Genomic DNA, 13,818 nt, shown 5'->3' on the forward strand with positions numbered 1-13,818 from the left:
CTTAGTTTTTGCATTTACCGGACCTGGTCTAACCATCTACCAATTACGAATACAGTCTTCTAAATGTGGGTATTCAGATGATGAAACGTAGCTAGTTAGCTAACTATACTGAACAAAAAATATAAACTCAACATATAAAGTGTTGGTTTCATGAGCAGAAATAAATGATCCCAGAAATGTTCCATATGCACAAAAAGTTTACTTCTCCCATGTGGAAAAAAAATGTGTTTACATCCCTATTAGTGAGCCTTGGTCCTTGGCCAAGATCATCCTTTCACCTGACAGGTATGGCAAATCAAGCGGCTGATTTACAAAAATCATGATCATTAAACAGGGGCACCTTGTGCTGGGGTACAATAAAAGGCCACTCTTAAATGTTTAGTTTTGTCATACAAAACAATGCCACAGATGGCCTAAGTTTGAGGGAGTGTGCATTGCCATGCTGACTGGAGGAATGTCCACCAAAGCGGTTGCCATAGAATTGAATGTTCATTTCTCTTGCCAAAAAAAACAATACCGATATTTAAAATTCTAGCAGCCTTTTTAAGCATTCTAGTACAGGTAAATGGTTACACGGACACAGCGGTCTAAGGCACTGCATCTCAGTGCAAGAGGCGTCACTACAGTCCCTGGTTTGAATCCAGGCTGTATCATATCCGGTCGTAATTGGGAGTCCCATAGAGCGGCGTACAATTGACCCAGCGTTCTCTGGGTTTGGCCGGGGTAGGCCGTCATTGTAAATAAGAATTTGTTCTTAACTGACTTGACTAGTTAAAGGTTACACACCACACTGACCAAAAAGTTATCTTGTTGGCATTTACGCATGTCCCCGTTACCGGTAAAACGTAATCAAAACCTATTTCTTTCACTTAATTGCTGTGCTGTTTCGATGTTCAGTCGTTTCATTCTCAACCATGATTTCATCATACATGTCAAGCAGTGATTTTTCAGCTCTGTCTGTCAGTGCGCACCGAGGAAGAGAGGCCACTGTCTGTTTCCATCTTGTCCAGCTGTGTATGTAACATTTCACATAAAACCTGTTTCTTGTCTGCATCAAAGTAGAAGTCCTCGTACCTAGCATCGAGCATTGTGGCGACACTGTAAAGAGTGCCACCGAATCGCTTGATAACAGCCTGTGTCGGCAGTTTTATTAAGCAGGTGTTTCAATGCCATGACAGAGGGTATCACCTCTGCTGCAGATGCGGGTGATGAGCTTATTTCTCGAGTCAGTTGTTCGAATGAAGCTAGCTAGTGTGTTCATGTTCTCAAATGCCATTGAAATGGCAGCAGCGGTATGACAACCAGCACATTCATGAGCATGCAATACGACTTTCCTCAGTACGAAATCCTCGACAACCCACTGTGCTGTCAGACTCCGCATGCTCATGGGGCTGATATCGCTGGTCCAAATGTCAGTCGTGAAGCTAATAGAAGTGACTCTATTACTGTGTATCTCCTCCGGTAGAGCGACATCTGAAAAATAGCGCACTTGGTAGTGTGTACCAGTGCTCGACCAGTCGGCGAATGCCAACATCACCCACGACAGAGAACGGTTGATTGTCAAGGGCAATGAATTCCATTATCTTGGCATTAATGGATTTCGCCTTTGAGTTGTCTCGCCGAAACTGCTCGACTTGTTGACTGCTCGATCCACACAGCAGACATTGTGAGCTAGGTTAGGAATGCTGTGTGGCACGTGTAGCGCAACATTTTACGTGGTGTCATTACGTCATGTACCTACGTTTTATAGGTATGCACTTCAGCATTTACATCAGTTTTGGCATTTTTAGTTAATATCGGGCGATTTTATTTTTTTTAATATTTGTTTTTTTTTAATTTTTGTTTTAAATTTTTTATTTTTTATTATTATTTTTTAAATTTATTTATTTTTATTTATTTTTTTTATATCGTGCATCCCTAATTTCTCTACCGTAAGCTGCCTCCAACCTTGTTTTAGAGAATTTGGCAATGTATCCAACCGGCCTCACAACCACAGACCACGTGTAACCACGTAATAAGCCCAGGACCTCCACATCCGGCTTCTTCACCTGCGGGATCGTCTGAGACCAGCCACCCAGACAGCTGATGAAACTGGAGTATTTCTGTCTGTAATAAAGCCCTTTTATTGGGAAAACATTCTGATTGGCTTGGCTTGGCCTGGCTCCCTAGGCCCACCCATGGCTGCGCGCCCCTGCCCAGTTATTTGAAATCCACAGACCAGGGGCTAATCATTTTTTTTTCTCCTATTGTCTGATTTCCTTATATGAACTGTAACTCAGTAAAATCGTTAGTTGCGTTTTATATTTTAGTTCAGTATAGATTGTCATTTTGAGGTTTTTGTCAGTTTTTGCAGGTTTTGGGTGGAGATTTTTTTTTTTTTTGCAGTCATTAGGTTGCAAGCTTTTATCCTGACTAGCACACCCACCCCCGGAGCTCGGAAGTGTGTGGCTGCCTCGTGGCGTAATCGCTACGTAAAAAGGTTATGTTGGTGTTTAAATTATTATATTAACATGCACTCATATTTTAAGTCCTAATTGGTCAATAAGCAGCGTTCGATACAGGAGGGGATTGATTGTCTCTGCTGTAACCAAGAAGCTTCGTCTTGCAAGCTAACCACTTAGCTAGCAAGTTAAACCAATTACATAGCTGGAGCACTGAGCTGGAGATTTATTTGGCACATCTTATCTGGGTTTCACAAAGGGGTGCACGTTTTGGTTTTTGCTGTGTAGTGTTAAGGCAAACACCAAAACCTGCGTCCCAAGGACCGAGTTTGGGTAACACTGTCTTAACATATAGTTAGTTATATTGGATAGCACAGGTTTATTGGTTTAGTGACAACCAAATGTAATTTGCTGGGTCATGTTTACCAAATGCGCTGTTGAAAATTGTTTTACCGGAGTAGACGCAACTCACTTCCAACTGCTGTTTTGGGGTTTTCAATCATTCAGATTATTTAAATTGTTCACCATAAGAAGTAGTTTTGGTGGTTTTGCTTTAAACAGTCAGTGTACTTGGTCATTTTTCCATGAACAGGGTAATGTCAAAGGACAGCAATCATTTTTGCCAGCTGTGCATGGTCGCATTCATTCATTGGTTGGAGCGGAAAAGCCACTCCGTAAAATTCCAAACGGTCTAAACCATTCACTTTTGATATGGGTAAAATCCAAAGCTGCGTTATATTAATTGGCAAAATGCCATGCTAATTTCCAAAGAGAAATATTGACATATTAATAGCTGAAACCCAATTTTAAAATACAAAAATGACAAATCATTGGGTGATTTCAGATAAGTGGGGGGGGGGGGGAATTGTCCCCAGCCCTAAGCTGATAATGGGGTGGTAGATGCTCAGTCTGCCCTATGGCTCAGCTCAGGTGGCCACAGACACACACACACACACACACACACCCACACACACACACACACACACACACACACACACACACAGAGAGAGAGAGGGCCACTCAGCTTAGAGAATTCTGCTCAGACAGATCCAGCTCCTGAGCTCCCATCAGCAGATATTAATGGAAAATGAATGTGTTCATGCAAAAAATGTGAGTGTATCGAACCGGCATCAATTGAGCGCATATGGTTTTCCATATGTGCTTCATGCTTTATTTCTCCAATATGCCAATATTTAAAAGTCCGCTTTCTTGAGTATACATTTCTCCAGAGGTACTATAGACACACATCAAAAGTCAAATGTATATTTTGTTTGTCCATTCTGTGAGAAATTAATGACCATGATGCTGGAATCGCCCACATTATAATGCATGGTTTCACTCAACGATATTCCTCTTCTTGGTAGTTAAACAGAGCAGTGAAATATTTTTTTTCTAATTCTTGCCTTAAGTGCATTTATCTGTTCTGGCTTAATGTGTGTGCGTGTGAAAGAGACAAAATGAGGGAAGAAAATGTTAAATTAGTAGCCTATTGAATTTGGATTCCTTCCACCTTCATTCCTTCCACGAAGGTGATTTGCGTTTATTGTCACGCAGGTCGGATTCTCTTGCCGTTTTCTTTTCCATATGCCTTTCTCACTCGCTCGCTCACTCACGCCATACCTTTCCTAAACAACATGCTTCCGTGCTGTGAATAGTGAGCCCACACAGTATGTCTTTCCATATGTGCTGAAAGATTTAGGTTACCTTGTACAAAATAGGAAATCCTGTATAACTTTCACTATAATTAACTAACTTTGAAGTACACTATATATACACAAAAGTATGTGGACACCCTTTCAAATTTGTGGATTTGGCTATTTCAGCCACACCCTTTGCTGACAGGTGTATACACAGCCATGCAATCTCCATAGAAAAAAAACATAGGCAGTAGAATGGCCTGTACTGAAGAGCTCAGTGACTTTCAACGTGGCACTGTCATAGGCTGCTACCTTTCCAACAAGTCAGTTTGTCAAATTTTTGCCCTGCTAGAGCTGCCCCAGTCATCTGTAAGTGCTGTTATTGTGAAGTGGAAACATCTAGGAGCAACAGCAACTCACCCGCGACGTGGTAGGCCACACAAAGCTCACAGAATGGCACCGCCGAGTGCTGAAGCACGTAGAGTGTAAAAATTGCCTGTCCTCGGTTGCAACACTCACTACCGAGTTACAAATTGCCTCTGGAAGCAATGTCAGCACAAGAACTGCTAATCGGGAGCTTCATGAAATGGGTTTCCATGTCCGAGCAGCCGCACACATGCCTAAGATCCCCATGCGCAATGCCTAGCGTCGGCTGGAGTGGTGTAAAACACGCCGCCATTGGATTCTGTAGCTGTGGAAACTGTGCGAGTACTCTGGAGTGATTAATTACGCTTTACCATCTGGCAGTCCGACAGATGAATCTGGGTTTGGCGGATGCCAGGAGAACGCTACCTGCCCCAGTGCAGTGCCAAATGTGAAGTTTGGTGCAGGAGGAAACATTTTCTTGGTTTGGGCTAGGCCCCTTAGTCCCAGGGAAGGGAAATCTTAACGCTACAGCATACAATGACATTCTAGACAATTCTGTGCTTCCGACTGTAGTTAGGTCTATTTCCCTGCTTTTGAGAGGATCTGGCGAGTAGTTCCTGCAGACAAACGGCAATTGCGTTAAGCTAACGATATGCAACCTTCAACTTCCTTCAAACTGCACACAGAGACATAACAACATTTATATCCATGAGTTCATCTGACTCTGGGTACATAGGAAAAATGAATTCCCCAAATCCCGAAGTATCTCTTTATAACTAGTCAATTATTTAGCATGTCTTTAAAAAACATTTTTGCCAACAGCATTTAAAAAAATAAAATAATAATCAGATAGCTCTAGGCCCATATTTGTGAGATAGAGAATTTTGGATTTCTTATTTGTTTCATAGATAAATGCCTCATATCCTGAAACCAAGGACAAAACAATCAGACATTACCATCAGAGCTGGTGACAGATGGCGTCAGCTGTGAGTTCTGACTGCTGTCCAGAGTGGTTTTGTTATTGTTGGCTGTGTGTGGCTGTCCCCTTCTCTCACCTCCGAAGTGTTACGTTACTCTAAAAATGACAGATGCCAACCCAAAATAAAGGGGTCCTAGCCCTGAACAGCTGAAATAACCTTCCGCATGCTTACCCGTATCCCCCCCCCCCTCTCCCCATGGAATATAAGTATGTTTTTAGTCTGCTCACTGTCATTTGGCATGTTCGATGGAAAGTTGTCACTATGGGGAGGCATGCTGGCTGTCAGCAGGTCAGGCAGATGAGACCTTGTGGTCCCAGTAACTTGCCAGGGACATGGACCATCACAAAGCCTTTTCACTGGGACAAGCATGGTCATTGGCAAAGACTGTTTGTTCCAAGACTGGAGTTTTGAAGTGATGGATGTTATCATTTTAAATAGAACCCATCCCATATGGGTTTCTATCATAATAGGAAAATGGCACGTTTTACTTCAAAAGCTGGTTTACAGATTGGTGTTTTTGGTTACCCAGTTAGATCTTTCAAACCCTGTATTGTGATCTGCCCAGTAACCATTAACTTCTCTAGGGCCAGTGGAACGATTTCATCCCACGTACGTAACAGCCAGTGGAATCCCGTGGCGCGTTATTCAAATACCTTAGAAATGCTATTACTTCAATTTCTCAAACATATGACTATTTCACAGCATTTTAAAGACAAGACTCTCGTTAATCTAACCACACTGTCCGATTTCAAAAAGGCTTTACAACGAAAGCAAAACATTAGATTGTCAGCAGAGTACCCAGCCAGAAATAATCAGACACCCATTTTTCAAGCTAGCATATAATGTCACATAAACCCAAACCACAGCTAAATGCAGCACTAACCTTTGATGATCTTCATCAGATGACAATCTTAGGACATTATGTTATACAATACATGCATGTTTTGTTCAATCAAGTTCATATTTATATCAAAAACCAGCTTTTTACATTAGCATGTGACGTTCAGAACTAGCATACCCCCCGCAAACTTCCGGTGAATTTACTAAATTACTCACAATAAACGTTCACAAAAAACATAATTATTTTAAGAATTATAGATACAGAACTCCTCTGCACTCGCTATGTCCGATTTTTAAAATAGCTTTTCGGTGAAAGCACATTTTGCAATATTCTAAGTAGATAGCCCGGCATCACAGGGCTAGCTATTTTGACACCCACCAAGTATGAGTTCTGTTATACTCACAGACACCATTCAAACAGTTTTAGAAACTTTAGGGTGTTTTCTATCCAAATCTACTAATTATATGCATATTCTAGTTACTGGGCAGGAGTAGTAACCAGATTAAATCGGGTACGTTTTTTGTCCGGCCGTGAAAATACTGCCCCCTATCCCAAACAGGTTAAGGGCTTGTAAGTAAGCATTTTACTAAGGTTGTATTTGGCGCATGTGACAAATAAAACGTGTTTTGTGAAGTGTGCCTCGGGGGGTAGTCAAGAACTGCAATGCTTCTGGGTTTTTCACACTCAACAGTTTCCTATGTGTATCAAGGATGGTCCACTACCCAAAGGACAACCAGCGAACTTGACACAACTGTGGTAATCATTGGAGTCAACATGGGCCATTATCCCTGTGGAACGCTTTCGACACCTTGAAGAGACCATGCCCAGACGAATTTAGGTTATTCTAAGCTCGAAAGGGGGGAGGTTCAACTCAATGTTATTAAGGTGTTGTTAATGTTTTTACACTTGGTGTATATGCTGAGGTAATAACAGATTGATAACTGCTAACTAGTAGTTTGCTGGAACCATCAGACCACTACTTATGACAGAACTTTGACTATGACTCTGCTGACTTGGCTGTGCGAGTACACTGAAAAGTTTCAAAACGTCTTGTTTTTTGGGGGACGAGGCTGAAACCATGATTAGGTCTAGCAGTAAAGTGCATTATCCCCATGATTCCTTTAATGAAAGTGTCTGCCTAGCCCCTGGGCCTGTTTCGCTGGGGCCTGCTGCTGTGATGAGCAATCTGCTTAATGTGCACTCTGGAGAGAGAAAAAAGGCTTCTGATTCTATAACGTTTCAAACTCCAATTGCGGGAAATGCACGTCTTTGGGAGACACTGTTCTCAGTTTTCTATGGGTATGTACTTTCTATTTGTAATTTCTTAATATTGAGCGCCTTAATAGCAACTATTTTAAAACCAAGATATTTGATACGGCTTTAAGATACGAAATGCGCAATTGCACATCGGCCGTTGCGATTGCACAGGGTAGCAAGCTACAACTGCAATGTTGGCCATTAAATGTACTGTTAAATCAAGACATGATTACAAGCAGTGGGTATTATATTTAGTGTTAGCGTTCTAGCTAATGTATTTCGAGTGTTCACTTCCTCGTGGTGAATTAGCCACAAAAATAACTTTGCTTATGATATTACTGCACATAAAGATGTAGGCAAATTCATCACCATTGAACAACACAATTCAGAAAATTCTGGAGCCCTATTTCAAACCACAATTCATGGCAACCACTGGATTCGGTTGCACATCGAAATATCTTGAATCATGCATGTTGGATGAAATAACTTATTTCTTGAATAGCCTACGATCTCAGTAGTCTTATACAATCTAAAGCGCTGTGAATGATCACAAATGTTTTCTATTGTGTGACGCCATGGAGGAAAAAAAGTTGGCGTGACCAAGTCATGGGCTGGTGCCACCAACTGAAAGTTAGTGACACCAGGGGAAAATGTTAGTCTGGAGCCTGTCAATAAGTTTTTTTTGGTAGGACAAGGCTATGTATGTTTGTGCACATGGAACTCAGTGATTTATGTTTACTGTAGGTTCCTGAGACAATAAAAATGTGACGCATTAAATGGCATTTAGTTTTGACACCTAACTAGACTAAATCATTATTCAAATAACAAAAATGTGACTAAGACTTATTTCTTTTGGGTCAAAATGACTAAGATTAGAGTAAATCTTTAAAAATAAAAAGCGCCAAAATTAACACTGCCTTATTCCCAATTCCGCTTTCATTCTTGTTATTGCGCTGGTATGCACAGAAGACAGAGCGATTTGAGTAGACCCAATTGTAATCTGACGGCTGCTGGAACTGTTGTTTTAAAATGGTACCCTTTCCTCTATCTTAAGCCGGGGGGTTTAGGTAATTAAACCATAGAGAACACCATATCAGCAGGGTTGATTTGCAGGAAGCTGTACAGTGTTAATATTGACAATGATAATCACTTTGGTATATACCAGTGCAATCAAATGTGTTATTCAATTGTTTTGAATGTAGGTCCGCTTGATAAGTATTTTCATGAAAGCGACAACAATATAGTTACATCTGATACAAGCTGTGCCGTGTCGTCCCAACCCACATGACTGATGTGTAACCCCTCCTACTTTAATTATCTGCAATGGAGCTTTTTTTTTTCTACTCTTAAACCAATGTTGCTCTGTATCCTCCATACAGACTCTTCTCATGCGTAGGCTACATGCTTTGCAAGGGCGGACCTCTGTAGCTCAGTTAGGTAGAGCGTGGCGCTTGCAATGACAGGATAGTGGGATGGATTCCCAGGACTTACAAAAAAAGATGCATGCATCACTGTAAGTCGCTTTCGATGAAAAGTGTCTGCTAAATGGCTTATTATTATTGTTTTTATATATTACAACTCATTAATGAATGTCTTCGCCTTGTGTTTTTCCTCTTAGTGCCTGACTGTGGTGCGTCCCAGATGAACATTACTCCACATCACCAAGTACACCAGGGTCCCCTGACTTGACTTGAAGCGTGTTTTTATATCTGATGTTCTTCCAGAAGACAGAGTACCACTGCACTGTGGCTGGGGACTTCTAGGGAAGATACCCCTACACTCACTCCACTGTTTGGAAAAGGGTAAGAACTTTCATCCTGACTTCACCCCCTGGACAGGACGCTAGGCTACATCAAGCTCCCTCACTCTACATAAAAAGGAGAGGGTCCTGCCCTATGGGCCACTCTGGCCTCAGACGAGGCTTAGTTTCATCCTGAGATCAGTTCAATGGGAATGAGGGTGTCATCATGGAGAAACTAATGGACTAAGGGATTTATGTACAATGAGTACATGATGTGCTCCTAAGTAGAAATGTAGAAGCACGCAAATCTAGGAGAACGATGACTAAAAGTTAGTGAATAAAAGTTTTGGAGTGATCCATGCTCGATCAAGCACAATCATTAGGTGAGACCAAAAAATGTCACTGCCCCTTTAAGTAATGGGCTGTAACCGTGTTAACTTGGGCACTCCCTTGTCTGGGATGAAAACAAAAATCTGACTGCGTGACGTCTTCCTAGCAGCAGAAAGTTGCAGCAAACTTGAACTAACATTTGAAAAAAACAACCTCACGTGAACGAAACAATGTAACTGGCCAAAGAAAACAAAGACAAAGTCACACTTTAGTAGCCTTTCTTGTCAATTCGACCAACTTCTACATAGGGGCTTTGGATTAAAAAAACACTTGCTGGTGAAATAGGCATTCTTATCCGCCAATGACAAAATATACCCTCAGATGGTGGGTGTTTATTTCCAACCCTGGACACCATGATTTCAAAAGCTCAAAGCTTTGCATTTACCAAACCCCCTCTGAGAATGGAAGAGGGAATGATTTTGTTTGAATGGCAGATATGGCAGATCTAGGCCTCCCTCCACTAATAAGACAAAGCACCCAATGCTTAAGTGGGAGGTGGAAGTGCCTGTACCCATCACTTGCCATTTGGGTGGGTACTAGTAGCAGTATGCTAGTAGCAGCTTGTTCAACAGGCATTCTAACCTTGGGGGCTTGATCTTGGTACGTTTACACAAAAGATCCCGTCAACTTGGAGTAGCAGTTCACACTATTGGATGGCGTCAAATGCAGGAAATGGAGTATTGGGTTTCGAGTGCAAATTTAATATTGGACTTGGGCAAAAGGGTAACTAAAATACAGTGGTCAAAAGACCCTTGTCCATTTGGGCCATTGTCATGGTATTGGTCTGTCTAGTTCAGGGATGGCCAACTGGTTGGAGGAGGAAATTATAGTCCTAAAAAAGCATTCCGTTTTCACTGACTCACTCAACGTTTAAAAAAATAAAAAATAAATGTAATAGCTTTTTTAAAATTGAATCCTTATTTATCTAGGCAAGTCGGTTAAAACAGATTCTTGTTTACAATGACGGCCCACCAAAAGGCCTCCTGTGGGGACGGGGGCTGTGATTAACAAAAAACAACACTACATAGAGACCTAAGACGACAACACAGCATGGTAGCAGAACAATATGGAAGCAGCACATTATGGTAGCAGCACAAAACAAGGTACAAACATTATTGGGCACAGACAACAGCACAAAGGGCAAGAAGGTAGAGACAACAATGCATCACGCAAAGCAGCCACAACTGTCAAGAAGAGTGTCCATGATTGGGGCCTCTCGAGTGGCGCAGTGGTCTAAGGCACTGCATCGCAGTGCTAGCTGTGCCACTAGAGATTCTGGGTTCGAGTCCAGGCTCTGTCGCAGCCGGCCGCGACCGGGAGACTCATGGGGCGGCGCACAATTGGCCCAGCGTCGTCCGGGTTAGGAGAGGGTTTGGCCGTCAATGTCCTTGTCCCATTGCGCACTAGTGACTCCTATGGTGGGCAGGGCGCAGAGCACGCTGACACGGTCTCCAGGTGCATGGTGTTTCCTCCTACACATTGGTGCGGCTGGCTTCCGGGTAAATTGGGGATTGTGTCAAGAAGCAGTGCTGCTTGACTGGCTTGTGTTTCGGAGGACGCACAGCTCTCGCCTATCCCGAGTCCATACGGGAGTTGCAGCGATGAGACAAGACTGTAACTACCAATTTGGATACCACGAAATTGGGGAGGAAGCGTCCATGATTGAGTCTTTGAATGAAGAGATTTAGATGACTGCCCAGTTTAGTGTTTGTTGCAGCTCGTTAGTCACTAGCTGCAGCGAACTGAAAATAGGAGCTTCCCAGGGATGTGTGTGCTTTGGGGACCTTTTAACAGAATGTGACTGGCAGAACGGGGGGGGGGGGGGCGGTGGAGGATGAGGGCTGCAGTAGGTATCTCAGATAGGAGGGAGTAAGCCATAAGAGGGTTTCATAAATAAGCATCAACCAGCGGTTTTTGCGACAGGTGTACAGAGATGACCAGTTTCTAGAGTAACATAAAGTGCAGTGATGTGTCCAATAAGGAGCATTGGTGGCAAATCTGATGGCCGAATGGTAAAGAACATCTTGCGGCTCGAAAGCACCACTACCAGCCGATCTATAAATTACGTCTCTGTAATCTAGCATGGGTAGATCATCTGAATCAGGGTTACTTTGGCAGCTGGGGGGAAAGAGGAGTGATTAACGATAGAGTAAACCAAGTCTAGATTTAACCTTAGCCTGCAGTTCTGCTATGTGATGAGAGGAGGACAGTGTACCCTCTAGCCATACAACCAAGTACTTGTATGAGGTGACTACCTCAAGCTCTAAACCCTCGGAGGTAGTAATCACACCGGTAGGAAGAGGGGCATTCTTCTTGCCAAACCACATGACCTTTGTTTTGGAGGTGTTCAGAACAAGTGTAAGGGCAGAGAAAGCTTGCTGGATGCTAAGAAAGCTTTTTTTGTAGAGCCTTTAACACAAAATCCAGGGAGGAGCCAGCTGAGTATAAGACTATCATTTGCATATAAATGGATGAGAGCGCTCCCTATTGCCTGAGCTATGTTGATGTAAATTGAGAAGCGCGTGGGGCCTAGGATCGAGCCTTTGGGTACTCCCTTGGTGACCGGCAGTGGCTGAGACAGCAGATGTTCTGACTTTATACACTGCACTCTTTGAGAGAGGTAGTTAGCAAACCAGGCCAAAGACCCCTCAGAAACACCAATACTTCTTAGCCGGCTCACAAGAGTGGTATGGTCTACCGTATCAAAAGCTTTGGTATAGTCAATAAAAATAGCAGCACAACATTGCTTAGAATAAAAGGCAATAGCGACATCATTGGGGACCTTTTTAAGGTTGCAGTGACACATCCATAACCTGAGGGGAAACCAGATTGCATACCAGAGAGAATAATTTAGACTTCAAGAAAGCCAGTCAGATGATTGACTTTTATTTATTTATTTTTCCTCTTACACTTTTGATAAACAGGGAAAATAAAATTTCATTTCTATATCTTTCAGTCTCTAAAGGATTGAAAAAAAATCTCTGTCAAATGAAACCGCTCGCATTTGCGGTGCGCTTTTGAGAAGTGTTTTTCTGATGATTGCATTTAGCCTACTGCCGTGTGCGCATTGCTGCACTTATAATGTAAAGAAATAGCCTAATAGTTTATCTAGATTTTAAGCTAAACCTTATGATCTAAACATCAGCCTCATTGCTTTTTTGTTTTAAATTGTAGGCTACAGTGGTTGTATTAATTTGGGATCTATGATGCGGCTATTCTGTGTTGAGCTGTTAACAAAGAAATAGGTACGCCTATATGCTTAATTCAGAGTTAATGTAACTTTAGTTGTTCTGCAAACGTTGGGCTGTATGTTTTGTTTTTTAATACATTGTAAGATTACATGGTGAGACTACTGATTTGGAAAAAAAGTCGCTTGAAAGGCATGAGGTCTGCTTTGTTTTTTGCTCCGGCTGTATACACTCCAGTAGTCTCCCATTCACAATTTGACAAGCACTTGATAATGCCTTGAATTTCAAGCCAGCATCCCCTTTGTGGCCGTAATGCACCCTAGAAAAACCCATGCATTTTGCGCCCAGGAGAGCTGCATTGTGCCCTTCTCCCTGAGTGCGCTGCACAATCCGAAGCGTCTCTCACTCACACGGCTCTCCATCACGTCACAAGACCGACACATCGGGGACGCAACTGCGCAATTCCGAGGTGCATATTGAAGATATTGGATGAACTGTTTACATTTCCTTTTTGTCAGCCAACAAGATCAGTAAGCCATAACGAACAGCAAAAATCTACTATCCCCCATAGTACAAAAGTCGACCTATTCTGTGTGAGAAATAAATATTCCAAACAGCCTGGGACAGTTGTGGGATGCGATAGATCCCCAATTAATACGACCTCTAGCATTAAAAAAAATGTGGGTGATGCTACAGATCAGAATGTTTAGCTTAAAATGTTGATAAACTATTAGGCTATTTCTTCACATTATAAGCGCAGCAATGGACACATGGTAGTAGGCTATAAGAGCAAATGTTCCATTAGCGGAAAACACCATTATCAAAAGTCACAGCAAATGCAGTTATGCACGTAATACTTTATAATAAAAGGTGCATTCTATGGTGAAAAGCATAAAGTGCTTAATGTTAAGAAGTTATTTGGCCACTTTAGTTTTGATACAAACCTAATCAAATTATATAGGCCAATGGGCTAGGCT

General features: G+C 42.2%; 1 protein-coding gene across 1 annotated transcript in view; it reads left to right on the forward strand.

Moving 5' to 3' along the window:
- Positions 1 to 13,818, forward strand: part of LOC106602927 (bifunctional heparan sulfate N-deacetylase/N-sulfotransferase 1) — a 113,996-nt gene that overhangs the window by 20,517 nt on the left and 79,661 nt on the right. Inside the window, exon 2 of the mRNA XM_014195941.3 lies at positions 9,141 to 9,324. The gene's annotated coding sequence lies outside the window, so the exon portion shown is untranslated. The remainder of the gene's footprint in view (positions 1 to 9,140; positions 9,325 to 13,818) is intronic.

This window comes from Salmo salar, chromosome 04 (genome assembly GCF_965601325.2).
Source record: "Salmo salar chromosome 04, fSalSal1, whole genome shotgun sequence".
NCBI lineage: Eukaryota > Metazoa > Chordata > Actinopteri > Salmoniformes > Salmonidae > Salmo > Salmo salar.